The sequence below is a fragment of the Magallana gigas genome, chromosome 5, assembly GCF_963853765.1.
Source record: "Magallana gigas chromosome 5, xbMagGiga1.1, whole genome shotgun sequence".
Classification (NCBI taxonomy): Eukaryota; Metazoa; Mollusca; class Bivalvia; order Ostreida; family Ostreidae; genus Magallana; species Magallana gigas.
The window spans coordinates 27,089,391-27,112,646 of record NC_088857.1 but is presented as its reverse complement, the minus strand read 5'-3'; the positions used below and the strand labels follow the sequence as shown (position 1 = coordinate 27,112,646).

The following is a 23,256-nucleotide window of genomic DNA, read 5'->3' as shown; positions in this document are numbered from 1 at the left end:
ATTGCTTTTTGATGATTTTTAATAAAATTACACATACCTGTGAAAGAAATACAGTTGAAATTGTTAAAAGGGAATATATCCAATATATTTTCATTGAACAATTATCCCTTTTCACTCAGAAAAATTCACAGGAACGAAAACAGATTCCTTACGGAGATTTATAATGGGGAAGCTTTTCTCCATTCGGAATACACTCGGAATACATTGCGCAATTTTTTAACGTTATCATCCGGGCTTATTAATGGCTGTTGCAATGCAAAATCTCCGTGGACTTTTTGGGATGTGTATTAATTGAAACCTGCAGCGGCAGAGGAGGCGTTTCAAAACAGATAATCTAGGCATTTTTTATATTATATTTATATTTATATCTATCTATCTATCTATCTATCAAAAACGTTTTTCGTGTTTTCTTATTTAATTTTTATCTATAACTCGCCGACCACTGTGGATTTTATTGTTTTTCAATATATATATATATATATATATATATATATATATATATATATATATATATATATATATATATATATATATATATATGTATATATATATAGTTATACAAATCCGTGTTGTGGGTTATTTCATATACCTCAGACTCACGTTGTGGGATCCTTAGGTGGTTTATGGGTCATCTATATTTTGACCCATAAACCATGTAGTTCAAAATTCACAGGGAGGTTGAAAATGGTATTATTAACATAAAAAACAAAAAAAAATGTTTTTTTGACCCACACGGATATATTGAAAAATGTCCCAGAACTCAAAATCTATTTTTAGAACATCGCGTCAAAGCTACTAGTTTTGAACATTTTGTCTATCTATAAACATCCAGCGGGGTGTCCCACAAAACGGTTTTGTGATGCACGCAATGCATTGTTGGATATCAATGGCGGAGTACAGCAGTAACTTGGGTAAGTACTGAATATATTTTCTTATTAGCAGTAATTAGTAGGTCATATTTATAAAAATATGACGAGGAAGCAAAGATTATCGAACTAAAAGTACAATTAAGAAAAAATGGCGGACGCTCTTAGGCTGAAACGTCAAACGGCTGCCTTTTGACCATGCACCGATTCGTAATGCTGAAATGTCAAATGGCTGCCATGCACCGATTCGGAATGCAAGTGTCATTCTTCAGCTGTACAGTACATGGGGAACAAGTCTGCGAGTTCAGAAAACTTGTCTTGAGCGGTTAGATTACTTTTTTGTTCGTTTGCATACATAAAAATGTATTGTTTACAGGTGCAAGTAGAGAGTCCCCCAATACTCAACCCCGGGACTTGTTGAACATTTCTTCCTTAAATTATATTTGTTATGCACTAATTTGTACGACCGGATTGATTAAAGATCGTTTGCTTATCACTTCCCTGCCATGTATACAAACTGGTGTTCACTGGGGGATAGTAACCTAGCCTGGAGGCATATATACGGTAGCACATGCAACCCTGTGTCTTTGTTGTTGATCGAGTCTAAAGTAGTATATAATACTGTATATGAAATAGTTCACCGGAGATTTCATTTCACCCGCTAATGTTACGGTCCATCTATCGTCAGTGTAATTACATGTATTCCTTAAGATTTGGATATATCCTACCGTATTGTTTAAACAATAATAATTTATATATGTGCCTAATCATGATAATCGTTCACACCTCTGTGTGACTTTTATATTGTGTATATAATGAGTCAACCTCTCGAAGACTGCGGGCATGAGTAGCACGTGCCGAGAGTTCAACTGTGTATAAACAAAGTAGGCCCAACCCAGACTTATTTCAGAGACACCTGGTTTAGATTTCATTGAGAGTTTTATTTTGAATCTCCAGAAAAAAACTTGTAGATGTGTTCTATTATAAAAAGAAATCAGCTTTTTATACCTACCCGACGATATTTTTTCTTCCTTTAAGTACAGACCCTGAAACATACTACTACACCAAAAAAGCGTGCAACTTTCGTGCGAGAAACGTTTCGTGTAAACCGTTTAGCGTTTCGTGTGAATCGTGAAGCGTTTCGTGTAAACCGTTTAGCGTTTCGGGCAAAGCGTGCAGCGTTTTGGGAAAAGCGTGTAAATCGTTTCGGGCAAAGCGTGCGAGAACCGTGTGAATCTTCATCAGATTTCATTCGGAACTCTCTGACAATTTAATTGTTTCAAAATAGCACTCGTGTTAAACATTACTTTTAACTGTTTGTGATTGGCAAAACTCCTTTGAGATAATCTTGTGGAAAAAATCTATAAGAAATGATACACTTATAAATTGAACTAATTTTTAACAAACAAAAGAAAAGTTCGCGTATTGAAAGAAGACTAGTTACTGAGACTATTCGGCTGTGTACAACCAGTACACATAACCTCGGACATCGGGTAAGACCTGCACCTGGCTGAACCTGTCAATCAAACTCTGTGTATTCGTTTTCATTGGGTGGTCACGCGTCTCTCTTTTTTTGTCAATAGCCAGCCAATAGAAATTTAATGACTTCAAGGTAGTCGGAATCAGTATTTGATGATGCACACAATTTCAATGATAGATTATTTAACATTAATTTGAACAAAATTAAATGTAAACATGGAAAGAAAATATACTGTTCATTTCTATGAATTGCGGGAAGTAAATTCTTCTGAATCCCGATTAAAAAAATTTCTACAAATTATTATTTTAATTATTTAAGCTCTGATAATGTAAAACAACAGATAATTAACACACTGCAATTTTCCTAAAATGTACACATGCAATTGATTATTATGGGAATCTATATGCATGGTACTTAATTCAAATAAATTACATGTATGATAGATATATTGTACGCCCTTATGCGGGGCGCCGGTTATGTATACGAATATTGAGACAAAAATCTAAATCATTTTTTGTTCTTTCCGAAATCCGAAATAGTAATGACAACTTTCTTTATTGTTTCATCCATTGATTTTCTCTGTGATATTATGTACAGAACATTTATTTACGCGATTGATTTGACATAAAAAAAAATTAATCGGTTGTTTTATAGCATTTTTCTAACTTATGTGACTAATTTTATTTTACATAACTTTCAAAATTATCAATGTAAATAATTACAGGTTTATTAACAGTTAGTATTTTTACATCGTATTCTCTGAAACCATTAAAAATATTAATGTGAGAAGAAAAAACAAATCCCGCCGAATACTGAAAAACCGATTTCAGTTTGTAATCATACGGATTTTATTTTTGGTATTGAATATTTTCTCTGGAATTTTTATTATTTACAGGACTAACAAGAATCATGGATATTTCTTTTAAGCAATAAATATGTTTATAATTGATTTTAATTGATCAATTCAATACTTATGTACATAAATGTTTCTAATATCAGTATTTCTATTATTTCGGCTTTTCTTAAAATTAATTCTTACTAACAGAGTCAGGGTAAAAATCCTAGAGGACCCGAATCGATCAGGATAAAAGCGTGTGAAAAGCGAGCAAATCGTTTCGTGCGAGAATCGTTTCGTGTAAACCGTTCAGCGTTTCGTGTAAAGCGCTTAGTGTTTCGGGCAAAGCGTGCAGCGTTTCGTGTAAACCGTTCAGCGTTTCGTGTGAACCGTTTAGCGAGCGTGCAGCGAGTGTGTAGTGTAGTAGTACGTTTCAGGGTCTGTACCCTTTGTACGGTTCTCATTTTACTTTAACCATGCGAAATCGATTTCTTGTTTATCGTAAGCACACGATCAAAATGCATGACAGCATGTAATAATGATAGAAAGATGATTCAGTCTTAGCGATCGAAGTAAGAAATGTTAGAAGAAATAAATCTATTCACATTTAATTTGTTTATGATAAATTACTACAGTATATTGATAAAAATCCATATGATTTGTACACAAAAATTCAAGCAGTATTATAGTAAACACTCATGATTTTATTGGAGATTTGCATAAATTTGTGCAAAATTTCATATCAAATTAAAAAAAAAACATAAATTAGGCGAAGCGATGAATAGGGCGAGGTCCACGTGCCAGGAAAAAAAAGTATCGACCTGATTTCCGAAAAATACGGTACTTTTAATGGGCGATTTTTTGTCTATAACAGGCCATTGTTTTAAACATTCCATATGAATTTTGAATGATGATTTTTTTTCTATCTAAACTTGTAATAATCTTAACTAATGAAATTCATGTTAATATGTAGATGTTTTAAAAAAAAGAAAATAAACATTAATTGTGAGAAATCAAATTCACAATTATTGGAAATGAACTATGTGATCAATATGTTACTAGCACTGTATGATCATTTTTTTTTTTACATGATATGATATGCTTCCTGTATGATAAATGTTAGCTGCAATAATGTAGCCCTCTCCCGATTTTTTTTTTTTGGAGAGGGCTACAACTCAAAAGGATCTCCGTAATGGTGCAAGTGCGGGAGTGATTCACTCCCGCAACAATTTCATCTCAAATCGTACATAAATGGAAATAACATTTGCATTTCTTACCAGAACTCAAACATTGTAGATGTCTATGGCATAAATTAATCCAAAAATATCAAGTATATTCCATATATCGGTTATTTTTCGTGTATGTCAACAACACAAGTTGAATTTGTCTGCCATGTTTACTGGCCTTGACCAGTTTTATTTCGGGACAGCCAATGAGATGTAACGGGATGGGAGAAATAATGACGGACCAGACCGGGATTTGAACCCGGGCCCCCTGAATCTCTAGTCAGGTGCTCTACCAACTGAGCTATCTGGCGCCGGTATTCGAACCGGTCTGACCGTCACAGAGAATTCAGGAGCGGATCTTTACCTGAATATAGGAATTCCCCTATTTTAAACATAATTAACGCGGTAAATATGAATTTTCCATTATATACCATTTCCTGAAACATTGTTTTAGTGATAGAACGAGGAAAGATCGATTATTTACTCTGTCATTCACGTTATCAAGCCCATCAAAACTCCAAGCGTAGATCCCATACAGTCACGCTAGAACTGTCATGGCTGCTGAAAAAGACGACTGGTAAACATGCTTATGTGTTTTATCTGGTTTTGATATATATACGGTTAGTTTGTTCAACCTGAATTAAAAAATCATTTTATCTAAAGGAAGTCAAATATAAAATCGAAATTTTTAGACCGAAGTCAGTTGCATTAAAGAATTAATTTAGCACCATTACGGAGATCCTGTGGAATTGTAGCCCTCTTCAGTAAACATCAGATATAAAAATCGGAGAGGGCTACATTATTGCAGCTAGATACATGAATAACACTTTTTCTATACACTTTTTCATACAGGAAGCGTTATGATATCATATCATGTGAAAAAAGACCATACAGTGCGAGTAACATTTATCATATCGTACAAAAAGCAAACCGTGCTATGCTAGGAACATATTGTAAAAACTGTATAGCGCGTGAGAAGCATGTGAGAAACATACAGCTGGTATAGTAGTGTGTTTCAGGTTTTTATTTGTATGAAGAAAAAAAAATTATTACCTCCTCTCCCCCCCCCCCCCCCCCCCCCCCCCCCCCCCAAGAGCTTGCATGGGGAAAGGAATATTTTGATCTAAAGAGGTTTTATGAAGATAAATATTATTTGTTATTTTTATAATTACATGTATATTCTAAATAATGCATCCCCCCCCCCCCCCCCCCCCCAAATATTTCATTTTGCGAGGGGATGCTCTGCTTTGCGGTGCCCTTGTATTTTTTAAAAATACATTGTGATTCATATATCGTTACCACTATATTGTGATATGTATTGTTGTTTCATAACGCATGCATTGTTCATATAACCATAATATTTCATCATATGAATGCTTATGTTTATATGTAACATTAGACTTTTTATCTAAGTATTGTTTTCATTATTATTTTACAGCATTGATAAGTATGAATCTTCCAAAAGCTTGGAAAGCACATTAATGATGCAACCTCAGACAAGCCCAAAAATAATGCTGTTATGAAATTAATGTTGAACAACTACCCATGGAAGCTTTGACTCTTTGCAAGGAGGGATATCGATAGACAGTAGGAGATTAGATATGACTTTGGACTCTGTTGCAGCACTGTGATGCACGTTCCATAGATTCTTCTGAACACTGCACTGATTCATCAGATGTCGGACATGAACAGGTATTTTTCATTAACTATATTACTTTTTTCAACACATGATTTACAAGCTTAACTCTAATTACAATGAAATCTTTTTCAAATTTATAACAGAGAGCATTCTAGAGAGGGACACAATGGTAACTCATGTAGATGTTCCACTAACTAGTTAATATGGGCTCTTAACTGATACTACAGTCTACTCAGGACCATGTAACTTCACATGTTCAACAGCTTTGGCATTTTACTACAGGTATTACCTTAAGTTACTCTTTCTGAAATATAGGGGAACATTTCAGTAACTACAGTAGACCTGTAGTAACTAAGTAACTAAAATTTCATTGACAATTATTCTTTGCCTGTACTCTAGGGAGGAATTTGAAGGCAAATCCTGTTGAAGCACACCCAGATGTTCCACAGATTCTGCAGAACAGTGAAGATCTGTTGCAGCACATAATTACCGTATATACTTGTTCAACAGATTCAACAGGTCATAAAGGACCATGTTGCAGAATATGTTCAACAGCCTTGCATAGGTATTTTTATTACACAAATACATGTATTCTGAATGATAGGGAATTTTTGTCAAGGCAGGACTTCACTAGAATATCATTGTTCTTTGTATACTATAGGGAGCATTTTGGAAGCGGCAGTTTTGCATATACCGCATAGTTTAGTGCTAGGATCTTTTCAAGAGCACTCGATTGGCGCAACAATTTTTGGACTATTTTTATCTCCTTAATAAGAAGACCTATGTATAAAGATAGAGAAAAGTAATAAGATTTTAAAGCTAAAATATTTAGATTTTTTTCTTTTGTAAATGATAGTTTATAGCTAGACAAATCATATCAAAAAAATTAAAGAAGATCTGATGGTTAATTTATTAACCACCCAGCCTCCTTAAAGGATGCCATCCGAGTACTAATTAATCACCAAATCATTTTATTTCTTTTCAGAATATGAGATAGAAGATTGTAATGGTAGTAGCATCAGCATTGTCTGGAAGGAACTATCAGTGAAGGTAATACATGCAGGTACATTATTTGAGGGTCCTCAACACCTGTTAAAAGTTCTGCATACAAGCCCATTTTCTTAATTAAAGTTATTGATTTTTACCATGTGTTTTGACTTAAAAATTACCCCCCCCCCCCACCCCCTTATAATCAGTTTTTTAAGGGGGGACTTTAAATTTCATTTCTCTTCATTAAAATAAATGCTCCTCCAGTATTCACACTCAGAACCTGTGGGTTGGTAGACTGAGGGTAAACCCATAGCTGCACAGAGATATTTAAAACACCAATTATTGGCGATATAAACTGATTCACATCGCGTTGAAATTGCCATGATGTGACGTATTGTCTTAAAAGTAGAAGTCACAGGGTGTCGAGGATTCTTAATTTCGTTATTGTTTTAGTTATATTTTGTCACCACTTTTTAATCAGCCTTTATCCTTAACTTTGACAATGACAGCTTTTTCTCTGAAATGGAATTGTTTGTTCTGACATTTTCCCTGTAGATTGTTCATGATTTTTTTTGTGTCTTTGTGACATTGTGTATATGCAAACATATAACTGTGTGATTGCTCATGGTTTTTGGGTCACTGTCAAATATATGTATTTGTGTTTGTTCATAGATTAAACGTGGGTCATTGTCATATATATATATATGTTTGTGTCTGTTCATGGATTGTGGGTCATTGTCATATATATATAAATATATATATATACCGGTATATGTTTGTGTCTGTTCGTGGATTAAATGGGGGTCATTGTCATATATACATGTTTGTGTCTGTTCATGGATTGTGGGTCATTTTCATATATGTGTCTGTTCATGGATTAAATGCAGGTCATTGTCACACATACATGTTTGTGTCTGTTCATGGATTGTAGGTCATTGTCATATATATATACTATATATACCAGGGTTGTCCAAATATGTTCGTGGACAATAGCATTTTTATCATTTTAAATGGGTTAATTTATTCATATTATATATCTAAATCTTTGTCATAAAATTTCAGATCAAACCAAAGTGGTCTTTATTGTTTTCTATAGAAATAAAGTAAAATTTTAATGTATCAAAGGCTCGCAGAAAGTATGCACGTCCCAGCGCAAAAATTGTCCAAACTTTGTAATTGAGTTTTTAGATATGTATATTTACTGTTTTCATAATCTTCTATTGTGATGTAGTCTGTATTGTGTACATTATTTTCATACATCATTTAAAAATATTTTCAAACCAGCAGAGGACATTTAAAAGATATTACGGCAAGAATATGTCTTTAAAAACGCATGAAAAAGCAACTTCATCTGACCGCTGGCAATAAAAAAATTGTGTCAACTGAAGTAAAAAACTGAAATGAATGAAACAATTAAGGAAACTTATCCACAAGTGGCACAAGTGATATGTTGATGGAATATATGCGATTGTACCTTCTGACCAAACGGCGAATGCGGCATATTACTCTCAATAAACCCAGTACTACGTCATTATAATTTAACGTCATACTGGGCTGTGCGGCCTGTATAGGCAATGTATATACATTCATAACTCCATTACAAAAATATACATTATTATGCTCTTTATTACAATATTATAATACTTTCCTGAAAATGGCGCTTCTATTTTGAATAAAATTACATGTGTCCACGAACTTTTTGGACAACCCTCGTATATATATACGTTTGTGTCTGTTCATGGATTGTGGGTCACTGTCATAGAGTTTTTGTTCTGCAATTTTTTCTGTGGATTGTTCATGGGTTTTTGTGTCTTTGAGTTTAGACATTTGTGCATATGCATGCATACATATTTAGTCAAAGATATATATGTGAATGCTCATGGTTTTTGGATTGCTCTCATATCTACATGTTTGTGTCTGTTCATGGGATGTGGATCACTGTCATGGATTGGTTGTTCTAACATTTTTCCTGTAGTTTGTTCACGCCTATTTTGTGTCTTTGACTTTAGAAATTTGTGTAAGTGCAAATATATATGTGAATGCTAATGATTTTTGGGTTGCTGTCATATATACATGCTTTTGTCTGTTCATGGGATGTGGGTCATTCTAACAGATTGTTTGTTCATGAGGTTTTAGTGTCTTTGTACATAACGCCTCAACTACCTTATGTGGATGATGATGATACTTCAACATTAATTTACATGATGATACTTCAACATCACATGCTGAAACTTTAACATTACAAGCTGATACTTTGTCTTTATATGATGATAGTTCTTTGTTACATGCTGATACTTCTTTATTATGTGATGGTACTTCACTCTGCGGTGATTCTAAAAATAGGGAAGGGTCATCTTGAGATTGAAATACACTAAAATTCAGAACTCATTGATGCCTGACAAGTTTTTAACACTGGGCTTTTTCTCTGTTTCGGAGATTGATCAGATATTACTAAGGTCCACTGAGACTAGTTTAGATCAAGATACTCAACAAATAATACCACTTGATTATGTGTTGTCCTTTAACAGAGTCATTTTATATTTAAAGAAAGCCTGCTTGGGAAAACCATTGGCGCTCCCCATCAGTGCAAACAAATCAGGGGGTTCGAGGTACCCCAGGGGATTTTTTGTCCAAAAATGTGCATTCTGAAGTGAACCCAAGTTTATGGCGCTTGGTCAAAGTGGACCGCTAAAAGTATTCATAGCACCTAATCAAAGACTTCTGTCATTCAGGTTACATCAGATTTATGGGTGGGCTTTCCCTGGAGATCCACGTAAAGGAGTGGACAATGTAAGCACTAATTTTTTTCAACAGTACAGTTACTGCTAAAATCAGTTTCAACAGCGCACGTAGTCCCTAGCATCTGACTTCATGTAAGATATTCCAATCTGGAGGACGCAATGCTCTATCCTTTGTATGTAGTTTTACAATAATTTTATGAAAATGGAAATTCGATCATATGTAGATCAATAGATGAAATATTGTAAAATACGGGATCCCCCCATTCCCTATTTTATATTTACTTGTTGACTTGTGATTGAGGGGTAGGTCTGCCACCACCACCCCCCCCCCCCCCCCCCCCCCCCTCCTTAAATAAAAGATAGTTTGTGAGAAGCGCTGGGATTTAATGGATGATTGCTCATGCTCTGATTTCCTTAAGACAGAAAGTAAAATTGCTATTTAATGGCGTAGAATGCCCAATCCAAAGGGGGTAAAATAAATTTGAGGGCGCCTGCCTGCAGAATTAAAACAATCAACCTACAACATAAAACGTACTCATAAAATTGGCATCCAATTTGAAGGCGCCTAAACAAAGACGAGTTACAATAAGGGGACTATGGAGTTGTTTGACACACAGAGATTTCGGCGCAAGTTCCAACAAATGTAATCAAAAGTGATGGTGCCCCCATTCCCTCCAGCATCCAGTTTCAGCTGAATGGCACAAGCCCTAGTATTGGGAATATAAGTTTTGATAATAACCAATGGGGTGTCCATATTTATATAAGGAAATAAGCATAAAAGAAGCTTGTTTAAATTGTTGGGTACAATGTAGCTTGAATTTAGTCTATTCTCTCCTTAGTAATATCCCTGAGTTTTATCGAATCACGATCCTGCTGCTTATAGCGAATTTAGAATCACCGCATACTGTAATACCATCATTTTATGAAATATCAGCATGTATTAGTGAAAGCATATAGTGAATAGGTATAATCATATAATAAAAAACTAGACACTTGTTGCAAAAGCAACAAAAAGGTCTTCCGTTTTGATATACATGTATCAATTGAACTGTAAGACATTGCTTCTCTTACATGCAAAAAAAAGTTGATATGATAATTATTGTGAATGATATATCCAGACGTTACTTACATGTAAAACAACGAGAATGAAAAAGAAATCAATTTTTGAAGTAATTTCTGTGACGACCGGAAGTAACGCCGATCTAAACAAAAATGTTAACCATTTGTACAATCATAAGTCAATCTTTCCTCAAAGTTTGGTTGTTCACGACTCTGCCAAATCTAAGATCTATTTGAAACAATATTTTTTTGTCTCGGGACCGAAACGGACGAACGAAAGTGATTAATAAAAACAAAAGCTGGCATTTCTCGTACATTTGCTTAATGTACATCACTGTTTATCAGGCTAGATGAAATTCCAAGAAAGTCAGCTAAACTTGTTAAAAACAGGATTTGTTTGAACCCTTCCGGTAAGAACCGGAAGTGACAGTTGACAAAATTAAACCCGTTAAACACATCCCCAATCAAAATTCTATCAAACAATCTATGAAAGATTCGTGTCTCAATCACTTACAATGACAAAAATATTGCGGACATCAAATTTGTAAAAAGAAAAGCTACATAGAGATATTTGAGATATCTCACCGGAAGTAAAATTTATTTGCCAATTTAAAATTATATAGATGACATATGTAAGATTGTATACTGATATTTTCATTTTATGTAAAATGAATAAAACAAATTTTGAAGTGCTTCCGGTGACGACCGGAAGCTACGCCGAACAAAACAAAATAGTGTTAACATATGTACATTACATAGGTCTATCATCCCACAAAGTTTGATCGTTCAAGTCGTTACCGTTTTTGAGATCTCCAGGAATCAAGGTTTTTTGTCTCGAGACAGGAAACGGACAAACGGAAGTGCTCAATGTAAATTGTCATTAAATTTTTTTTGTACTTGCCCTTTCTACTTAATTGTTCATCGACTTCACTACAAATATCAAAGGAAAACAGTTAAACTGATAAACAGCTCGATTTGTTTGAACTCTTTCTGTGTGGACCGGAAGTGACGGAAGACAAAACGAAACCGGTTAAACACATCTTCAATCAAATGTCTATCATCCATGAAAGTTTTGTGCTTTGATCACTTATAGTTTCTGAGATCTCGTTTGTACAAAATGTGTTTCAAAAAAGCTACCTGAGATATTTGAGATATCTCACCGGAAGTCGAATTTTGTGTTGAGTTAACATCGCATAGACAATATATGCATAGATTTATACTTCTATATCTATTTTATGGAAAAAGAATTTTATGCGAAAAAGGAGTTATTTTTGAAGTGCTTCCGGTGACGACCGGAAGTTACGACGAACAAAACAAATAGTGTGAACACATCTACTGCTATGGGTCTATCATCCCACAAAGTTTGGATGTTCAAGTCTTTACCGTTTTTGAGATCTCGTTGATACAAGCTTTTTCAACGCGGGACAGGAAACGGACAAACGGAAGTGCTCAATCTAAATTGTATTTAATATATCTTGTAAACTTGCCCTTTGTACTTCATTTCTCATCCAGCACACTACAAATATCAATGGAAATAAGTTAAACTGATAAGCAGCTCGATTTGTTTGAACTCTTTCTGTGTGGACCGGAAGTGACGGAAGACAAAACGAAACCGGTTAAACACATCTTCAATCAAATGTCTATCATCCATGAAAGTTTTGTGCTTTGATCACTTATAGTTTCTGAGATCTCGTTTGTACAAAATGTGTTTCAAAAAAGCTACCTGAGATATTTGAGATATCTCACCGGAAGTCGAATTTTTGTGTTGAGTTAACATCGCATAGATAACCTATGCATAGATTTATACTTATATATTTATTTTATCGAAAATGAATTTATGCGAAAAAATAGTTATTTTTGAAGTGCTTCCAGTGACGACCGGAAGTTACGACGAACAAAACAAAATAGTGTGAACACATCTACTGCTATGGGTCTATCATCCCACAAAGTTTGGATGTTCAAGTCTTTACCATTTTTGAGATCTCGTTGATACAAGCTTTTTCAACGCGGGACAGGAAACGGACAAACAGAAGTTCTCAATCTAAATTGTATTTAATATATCTTGTAAACTTGCCCTTTGTACTTCATTTCTCATCCAGCACACTACAAATATCAATGGAAATAAGTTAAACTGATAAACAGTTCGATTTGTTTGAACTCTTTCTGTGTGGACCGGAAGTGACGGAAGACAAAACGAAACCGGTTAAACACATTTTCAATCAAATGTCTATCATCTATGAAAGTTTTGTGCTTTGATCACTTATAGTTTCTGAGATCTCGTTTGTACAAAATGTGTTTCAAAAAAGCTACCTGAGATATTTGAGATATCTCACCGGAAGTCGAAATTTTTTGTTGAGTTAACATCGCATAGATAACCTATGCATAGATTTATACTTATATATTTATTTTATCGAAAATGAATTTATGCGAAAAAATAGTTATTTTTGAAGTGCTTCCGGTGACGACCGGAAGTTACGACGAACAAAACAAAATAGTTTAAACACATCTACAACTATAGGTATATCATCCCTCAAAGTTTGGAGGTTCAAGTCTTTATCGTTTCTGAGATCTCATTGTCCATAGCTTTTTGTCGCGGGACAGGAAACGGACGACAGGAAGTGAATTTTGAAAAAATGAAAAAAACGCCTAGAGATATTATCATTTTCTATCAGTCCTGAAAATTTCAAGAAAATCCATCCCGCCATCTCTGAGAAATCTTGTGGACAAAAAAAGGAAAAAAAAAAATAATAATAACTAGACACTTGTTGCAAAAGCAACAAAAAGGTCTTCCGTTTTGATATACATGTATCAATTTAACTGTAAGACATTGCTTCTCTCACATAGAAAAAAAAGTGGATATGATAAATATTGTGAATAATCTCAATCACTTACAGTGACAAAAATCTCACGGACATCAAATTTGTAAAATGGAAAGCTACACAGAGACATTTGAGATATCTCACCGGAAGTAAAATTTATTTGCTAATTTAACATTATATAGATGACATATGTAAGATTATATACTGATATATTCATTTTATGTAAAATGAATAAAATATGAAGAAAACAAAATTTTTGAAGTGCTTCCGGTGATGACCGGAAGTTACGCCGAACAAAACAAAACAGTGTTAACACATGTTCATACATAGGTCTATCATCCCACAAAGTTTGGTTGTTCAAGTCGTCACCGTTTTTGAGATCTCGTCAAAATAAGGTTTTTTGTCTCGGGACAGGAAACGGACAAACGGAAGTGCTCAATGTAAATTGTATTAAACATGTCTTGTATACTTGCCTTTTGTACGTTATATTTCATTTATCTCGCTAAAAATGTCAAAGAAAAACAGTTAAACTGATAAACAGCTCGATTTGTTTGAACTCTTCCGGTGTGTACCGGAAGTGACGGAAGACAAAATGAAACCAGTTAAACACATCTTGAATCAAATGTCTATCATCCACGAAAGTTCCGTGTCTTGATCACTTATAGTTTCTGAGATCTCGCGGGTACAAAATGTGTTTTAAAAAGGCTTCCTGAGATGATTGAGATATCTCACCGGAAGTAGAATTTTTTTGTTGATTTAACATTGCATAGATAAGTTATGCATAGAATTATACTTATTTATTTAATTTACGGAAAATGAATTTAATGCGTAAAATAACTATTTTTGAAGTGCTTCCGGTGACGACCGGAAGTTACGACGAACAAAACAAAAGTGTTTAAACACATCTACATACACAGGTCTATCATCCTACAAAAATTGGTTGATCAAGTCTTTACCATCTTTGAGGTCTCGAGGTGACAAGCTTTTTCATTGCGGGACAGGAAACGGACGACGGGAAATGAATTTTTAAAAAATGAAAAAATCATTCCTACACTTTATCATTCTCTATTATTCCTGAAAATTTCAAGAAAATCTATCCAGTCATCTCTGAGAAAATCGGGGAAAAAAATAATAATAATAATAATAATAAAAAGAAACATTACAATCACTATAAGGTCTTCCGTTGGAAACGGAAGACCTTAATAATAATAACTAGACACGATCTCGTTGCGAGCAACGAGGAGGTCTTCCGTCCGATTTTTAGGAGAGGAAATGACCTTGCCTTTCATCTTCATCAACGAAACATATCAAGAAATGCAGATGTGATCTAAAAGAGCGATGGGTGAAGGATTATACACCCCGTTGGATCACTAATTTGAGGGACCAACCCCATTTTATTTGATATCAAATAAGAGGTCTTTTGAATTCAATACATTTTGTGTAAAAAGTTTAGAAATTTGTTACCGTTCTTGATTTATATGGAAGAGATTGTGGGAGTGGATAACAAACAAGTTTTGGTTGCAGATTGTTAACCTCATTTTTTTTAGCGTGTTTTGTTCAATATTTCTTCTTAAAATTTATTTTTTTTTTTTATTTTGGGACGTTGATAATAAGTTCGGACTAAAGTTATGGTTACATATTGTTGAATACTGCTTTTCAATTTTTTTTTTATTTTAAGATATTGAAGATCAAAATGTTGGACTTCTGGTCCCTTAAAATCCCTAATTTAAAGGAACATAGGAGTAAACAATTTTCGTGTATAGGTACATCACATTTCGATTAACATAATTGCCTCTGTAATGTATTACTAAATATTTCATAATTAAAAGTAATGGTTAAAAGACTTTAGAGCCTTAACGGCCCCTAATCGAAGGACCAGCCCCTTTTCTTGATGTGAAAAGAAAGCTCTACTAATTTTACACACATTTTGTTCAACAACTGTTTAGAAAGTATGTACCGTTCAAGAGAAATCTGGAGAAGATCATTTTAGGGGCCAACCTTTATAACTCCTTTTAGGAAGTTATTAACAAATAAAGTTATGGTTACATATTGTTGAATACTGCTTTTCAAATTTTTTTTTATTTTGAGATATTGAAGATCAAAATGTCGGACTTCTGGTCCCTTAAAATCCCTAATTAAGGAACATAGGAGTAAACAATTTTCATGTATAAGTACATAACATTTCGATTAACATAATTGCTTCTGTAATGTATTACAAAATATTTCACAATTATTAGTTATGATTAAAAGACTTAAGAACTCTATCGGCCCCTAATTCGAAGGACCAGCCCCTTTTTCTTGGTGTGAAAAGGAAGCTCTTGTCATTTCAAACACATTTTTTTCAACAAGTATGTAGAAATTATATACCATTCTAGAGATATCTGGAAGAGATCGTTTTAGGGGCCGACCCTATAACTCCTGTTAGGGACCGGATAACAAACAAATTATGGTTGCAAATTGTTAACGACATTATTTGGAGCATCTTTTCTTCAACATTGCTTTTCAAAATTTCTCTCCATTTTCAGATATATAAGATCAAAATTTCGGACTGCCGGCCCCTTAAAATCCGTAATTACGTAACAAAGAAGTAAACAATTGTCATGTTTAGGTACATAACATTACGATGAACATAATTGCTTCTATAAAGTATTACAAAATATTTCACAGTAAAAAGATATTATTAGAATACTTTAGAGCCCTTTCGGCCCTTAATTTAAAGGGCCAGCCCCTTTTCCATGATGTCAAATGAAAGCTCTTGACTTTTTAGAGTTTTTTTGTTATACAAGTCTTAACAAAATACTTTTGGGAAAAAAGATATTCAAAGTAAACCACAAAAAAATCATGACGCTTTTTATCTCAATTTTTAGGCTCAGGCGAGCTTCGGTGTTTTTTGTCACAAAACAATGAAAATGCTTCTGTCATATCTACAATCATAGGTCTACAAACCCTGAAAATTTAAATCAAATATCTGTTTTCGTTTAGGAGAAAATCACCGGACAAGCCAACCCTCTAAATATCGTAAAAACGTCAATATCTTTAAAACGGAAATGACGTCATCAATATAAAAAATTTCCAATAAGGTTCAGATCAATATGTGTTAGTTCTGAAAGTTTCATTAAAATCAGTCAAGCCGTTCCCGAGAACTCGCGTGCACAAAAATGCGTAAGAAAAAAAAAGAAGAATAATAATAAGGGAAACAGAAACAAAGCAATAACAAGAAGGTCTTCCGTTGGAAACGGAAGACCTTAATAAGAAACATTACAATCACTATAAGGTCTTCCGTTGGAAACGGAAGACCTTAATTATCAGCATGTAATGTTATACTATCAGCATGTAATGATAATTGATAAATTATCATATAATGAAGAAGTATCAGCATGTAAAGTTCACTTGATGTATCAGCATGTAATGTTGATTGATGATCAGCATGAAATGTTGAACTATCAGCATATTATGGGCATTATCTACATAAGGCAGTTGAGGTGTTCCATTTCTTTGAGTTTTATTTGTGTTTGCATGTATATGTATATATATGTGAATGCTTATAGTTCTAAGGTTGCTATACTAATACATGTTTGTGTCTGTTCATGGATTGTGGTTCACTGTCATATATACATGTTTGTGTCTGTTCATGGATTGTGGGTCACTATCATATATATACATGCTTGTGTCTGTTCATGGATTGTGGGTCACTATCGTAGGTTAATTTTTGTATTATTTCTCTTGTACCAGGTAGTTTGTTCATGACTTTTTTGTGTCTTTGAGTTTATACATTTGTATATATGCAAATATTTTAAAGGGGCACTGTCATGATTTTGGTCAAATTTTGTTTTTCTGTTTTCATTATTTACAATGCTTTAGGATATATTTCTAATGATCAAATGAAATTTGAGAGTCAGTCATTGAGTTACAAGCAAGATACAGAGCTCACAATTCTTTGTCATGTAAACCAGGATTGTGCCCTATTTTTTTATTTACATAGGTTCAATATACAAGTCTTTTTCAAGCTGATTTGTCTATCATTTTATTCATTTTAAGAATAAAAAAACAGTTCCTAACATTTAATACATTCATTTTAGGTCTATAACTGGAATTTTTGCTTCAACAATCAAAATTAAAACAAAAGATTTGTTTACATAGCAAAGTAATTTCTTATTTAATTTTGGTCTCAAGCATTTTGATATTAGTATGATAGAATGCTGGAGAAAATTGTATCTAATTTGTTTGATGAATTATTGAACTGTATATACATGTTTGTGTCTGTTCATGGATTGTGGGTCATTGTCATGTATATACATGTTTGTATCTGTTCATGGATTGTGGGTCATTGTCGTATATTTACATCTACAAACTTTAAGTATAATTTCCTCAATTTCTTACGAAAGGTTATAGTTAATTCATAGCTCTATAGAAACAGCCAGACTGAAATCTACACGCCCCATTTAACTATTGGTCGAAATCTACAGCGGCTGAAAGTGACAGGACTGAAATTAACACGCCCTGTTTATCGATTGATCTGAACCTACAGCGACCTAAGTAAAATAACGGACTGCATGAAATAATCATGATGATGTCAGACTGAAAGTCTCACAGGAGACGATTTGGCTGTTTCTTTTAGCTAACGTACATGTGTACGTTAACAGTAATTTAGTAAATTTTACTAACTTTTCATAAAATGCTTTCTTTGATGATTCATGCAGGTTATGAAGGTAGCGATCATTGCAGGAAAAATTTACATAACCCGCTAACACTGGTTATTTAGCAGGTTATGTATTTTTCCTGCAATGTCACTACCTTCATATCCCGAATGAATCACTATAGAAAGCATTTTATTGTTTAAATATGTTACATGTTGGCGTCGATCTGTTCATGGATTGTGGGTCATTGTTGTAGATTTCTTATTTTAACATTTTTCAGTTGATTGTTCATGAGTTTTTATGTTTTTGAGTTTACTGATCAATAAATATTTGCTTTAACGGCGTATTGAACAACATGTAACTTCCAAATAAAATGACTTGCTTATGGAAAGGAACGATATGATTAACATAATAGGATACACAGAAAAACCGTGAAGTTAAATGATAAACTTTCTAGGATTAACACTCGGTACTACTGGATTTGTGCATGATGATAGATCTGTATGCTTGATCAATAGGTCTGATAAATGATATGATAGTATAAGATTGTAAAAAATATTGATGCAGGTACCATATATATATGTTTGTATCAGTGTTCATGGATTGTGGGTCACTATCATATATTGTTTGTTTAAACATTTTTCATGTTATTTGTTTATGTGTTTTTTGTGTCTTCAAGTTTAGTCAATTGTGTATATGCATTCATACATATTGAGTTCAGACATTTGTAAATTCAAAGATATATATGTGAATGCTCATTGCTTTTGGAGTGCTGTCATATATATAAATGTTTTTGTCTGTTCATGGGATGTGGGTCACTCTCATAGAATGTTTGCTCAAACATTTTTCTTGTGACTTTGAGTTAGATATTTGATCTTTATGTTAATTTTTGGTTCTCTGTTATACTGTACCCGCAATGAATTTAACATGATAATAAAATGATAGGATAGAAACCACGCACGATATGATAGGATTGACGCATGTTATACATGTACATTGAAAAGTGTACATGCAAGATACGATAGGAATGATACACCAGAGGAAAGGATAAATGATGTTCATGATAAACATATAATATTAGCTCTAAATGATCTTCAAAATTAATGTGATAAATTAATGGCATAGTTTGATAAAAAAATGTACAAATTAAGATACTCGCAGAAATCTTTTTATTAACAATTGCCTAGTTGTTAATCCTAGCTGCTTCATCTAAAGGGTATACAAAAATGACTTATTGGCTTACATGATTAATAAATTATCTGTATTTCTACATTTTTTTCATTACCGAACATCCCAGCCAATCACTACTAACATCTCATCCCAACATCGAATCCTGTAGAAAATAACAGGTTCAATAAAAATTCAACTGTTGTTTTTGATAAACATGTAAAATCCATACAATAACAAATTATATACAAATTACATGTAATGTTTACGCAGTTATAAACTCTAGTACATATGATTAAATGTAATACTATGAGCATTTAGTCTAGAAAAAATGTTACTGTAACCATGTTCCTATAAAGATCTTCAATTGTTCACATTAATCTTTTGTTTCCATTACTTAGTACATATATGATTAACATGTAATTTCTAATTTGATTTTTGTCACAAGAGTTTTGATATTAGTATGATAGAATGCTGGAGAAAATTTTACCTAATTTGTTTGATGAACTATTGTACTGTAAAAAAAATGTTGGTGTCTGTTCATGGAATGTGGGTCATTGTCTTGTATATACATGTTTGGGTCTGTTTATGGATTGTGGGACATTGTCATGTATATGTATACCTGTTTGTGTCTGTTCATGAATTGTGGGTTATCATCATATATTTCTTATTCTAACATTTTTCAGTTGATTGTTCATGAGTTTTTGTGTCTTTGAGTTTACTTAATTGACATTTGTATACTGGATATATGCGTCCATACATATTGAGTTTGTACATATGTACAACAAAAAATATGTATGGGAATGCTTGTGGTTTTTGAATCTCTTTCATGTATAAATGTTTGTGTCTATTCATGAATTGTAGGTCACTGTCAGAGATTATTTGTTCTAACATTTTTCCTATAGTTTATTACTGTGTCTTTGAGTTTAGTTATCTGTTTATTTGCAAACATAATTACCAGGTACATGGGATGTTGGTCACTGTCATAGATTGTTTGCTCAAATATTTTTGCAGTGGGTTGTTTATGAGTTTTTTGTGTCTTTGAGGTCAGATATTTGACTGTTCATATGCGTACATATATATATTGCAAGTTTAGACATATGTTAATATGCAAATATTTGCATTTTCATTGTTTTTTCCCACTGTAAGCCCATACGGAGGAGCTACAATTATTTCTCTATAATCGCAATTGCTCTGTCAGTATACTATGACGTCAAAAAGGTGTAACGTTATATATACTTTTCCATGACGTTATAGATTAAAACCACTATACAATACATCATGTGTTTTTCTCCAACTCCATTAAAATTGACGTATTTACATGTAATATTAAAACATGTTTTTGATAACATTTTAAAGGAATTACTGTTATAACATATCATTGATTCTGTTAACAAATCTATGTGAATTAAAAAGATACATTACAGTCTGAATGCTTACTTTTGATGTAATAGCTAAATGTCAAGGTCTAGGCTAATACAGGGTATTTGCGAGTGGTAAAATGCAAATATAAGTAATAAACAACGATTATTTAGTGAACATGGCGTTATGAATAGCAACTGCTCTGCTGGCATATTTTCCATGATGTGCTAGCGTGCATCATAGAATATGCCAACAGAGCAATTGCTATTCATAACGCCATGTTCACTAAATAACGTTGTTTATTTCTTAAATATATACATTGATATGTGATCGCAGATAATTTTTTAGTTTTTAAACATTAAAGCATTATTACTTGAAAGATGTGGTCACAATTTACTGCAGCATAGTGTGTATACAAATTGAATACCAAGCACTAGCATGTTATGAAAATGTGTTGCGTACACTATTATTTTAACTTACATGTACAATTGTAGAATTTAATTCACTGAACCTTTCTTATATTTGATTCACAGATTCTATTGAAGAACACAAGGATTATGTCCCAAGTGGTATAGAATCAGTGGATAAACCATCATGCACCACATTACCATCAAAGAAAAAATGGACAATGGAATAGGACATTTGAATTTTATATGGACTTTAAAGATTAAAGTGTACCAAGAGAGGCAGAAGCACTGAAAGTAAAAAACAATTGCAAATTTCTTGCTGATAGAAGTATTCATCAGAAAAAGAGTAAAATGCAACATATGCTGAGACTTAATCAGCAGATACGAAAGCTGATTCCAATGAGCCCCCGTTAAACGTAATGGCGGAAGATGAGGATGCAAATTTAGGACGTTTGGTCTTGCAGTAACAAATGATTCTGTAATAAACCCTTTAAATTTCAACAGTAATTGGAAGATAATCTCCTCATGAAATACCCTGGACTTATTTATAAACAAGAGTCGTCTGTATGCTTCATGTTTTAGATTGAAGATTGAACGTGTATGTGTTATATCTGTATTACTCTCTCTGCTTCCCATCTGCAACATGTGTACCTGTGGTGTAACCTCATGGTTTAGTTTTTATTCGTTTTAAAATCTTAATATCAGCAATAAGATGTTGTAATTTCTTATGTGTTACTTTTATGTTTAAGGTCAAGTGAACATGATTGAAATATGTATTGCATATATTTTAAAAGTATATTACAATGTAATTTAGAATACTTAACGTTTTTAAAAAAGGACAATCATATTAATATCTAATATTTACATGTAGTGTACCGGTATATTTCCCCTTATGTTTGCAGAGGACATCTGTGACGTTCAATTTCTCATGACACCTGTGGGTTTTAGCTCTGCTGGCCATAGACCAGAAGAGTGTATGCGATGATCTGTTTGTGTAGCTTTCTGTTTGTCTCTCTGTGAATAATTTTCATCTGATACTTCTATTACAGCTATCAAGAATGTTCACATATATATACATGTCTTGTGTTTGAAATCATGCATGACACATGTTTCTAACTTTGAGAAATAGAATATAAAATCTTTAACTGACAAAAGTGTTCCCTTATTAATATTGTTTTACCTCTGCAAATAAAGGTATCATGGTATAAAGGATTTACCTTGTCTGTCTGTTAATCTGTGTCTACATTACAAGTGTTGAGGATGGATTGCTATGCCATAGCAATATTTTTGGTGGAGGTTATGCATTTGCTGCTGCCTTTATTTGACACAGAGTTGGTCATGGTCATGTAGGGATTCGTCATGACCTAGACGTGGTAGTACATGGACAAGGTGACAAGGAAAATAATGATTTGGGGTATTACCCTAATACAAAGTCACAAGGAAAAGCGTATAGGACATTTTGATGTGGCCTAAGCTATAACCGAGATAAGTTGTTCACACCTTAATTTTTACAAGTAGTTTCAAACCAATGGCATTTGACACTTTAGTCGTCAATGATTTTAGTGAAGAGGTTTTCTGGTCTGTTACCATATTCTCTTTGAAGAAAATTATAGAAACCAAACTTAGAAAACAATGTATTTGAAGACATTTTTTTTTTTATCTTTGACACCGGTTAAGGACAATGTTTTGATCTATTCATCTTATCAAAAGGGGTACACAGACCAAACTTCTTCCTGAGATGCATTAACATATACTAGTATATGATCATTTCAAAGCATGCTTTGCATGCTGCTTCTGACTTAAATTACATAAGTCTGTGATTCATAAGCACAGTATCTATATCTTTTTATTTCAAGGGGTTTACAAAGTAAATTTCTTCAGTGCATCACTGGCTGCTCTGTTCAATGCATTACATGTAGTAAAAAAATCTGCCACCTTTTCAGGAATGCCCCATACTATGCACTGTTGCCATTAGGAGACAAGTCGTTAGTAATTCTTCGGTTACTTTTATAAAACAAATTCCCTTAA

At 33.3% G+C, this 23,256-nt stretch overlaps 1 long non-coding RNA gene across 1 annotated transcript; it reads left to right on the top strand.

Annotated features, from left to right (window-relative positions):
* The first annotated feature begins 567 nt into the window (after window positions 1-567).
* On the top strand, window positions 568-23,256 carry LOC136275373 (uncharacterized). The gene is made up of 6 exons (XR_010713928.1): window positions 568-911; window positions 5,846-6,099; window positions 6,190-6,328; window positions 6,446-6,611; window positions 7,032-7,096; window positions 21,355-23,256. It is a non-coding gene; the product is annotated as an uncharacterized lncRNA (long non-coding RNA).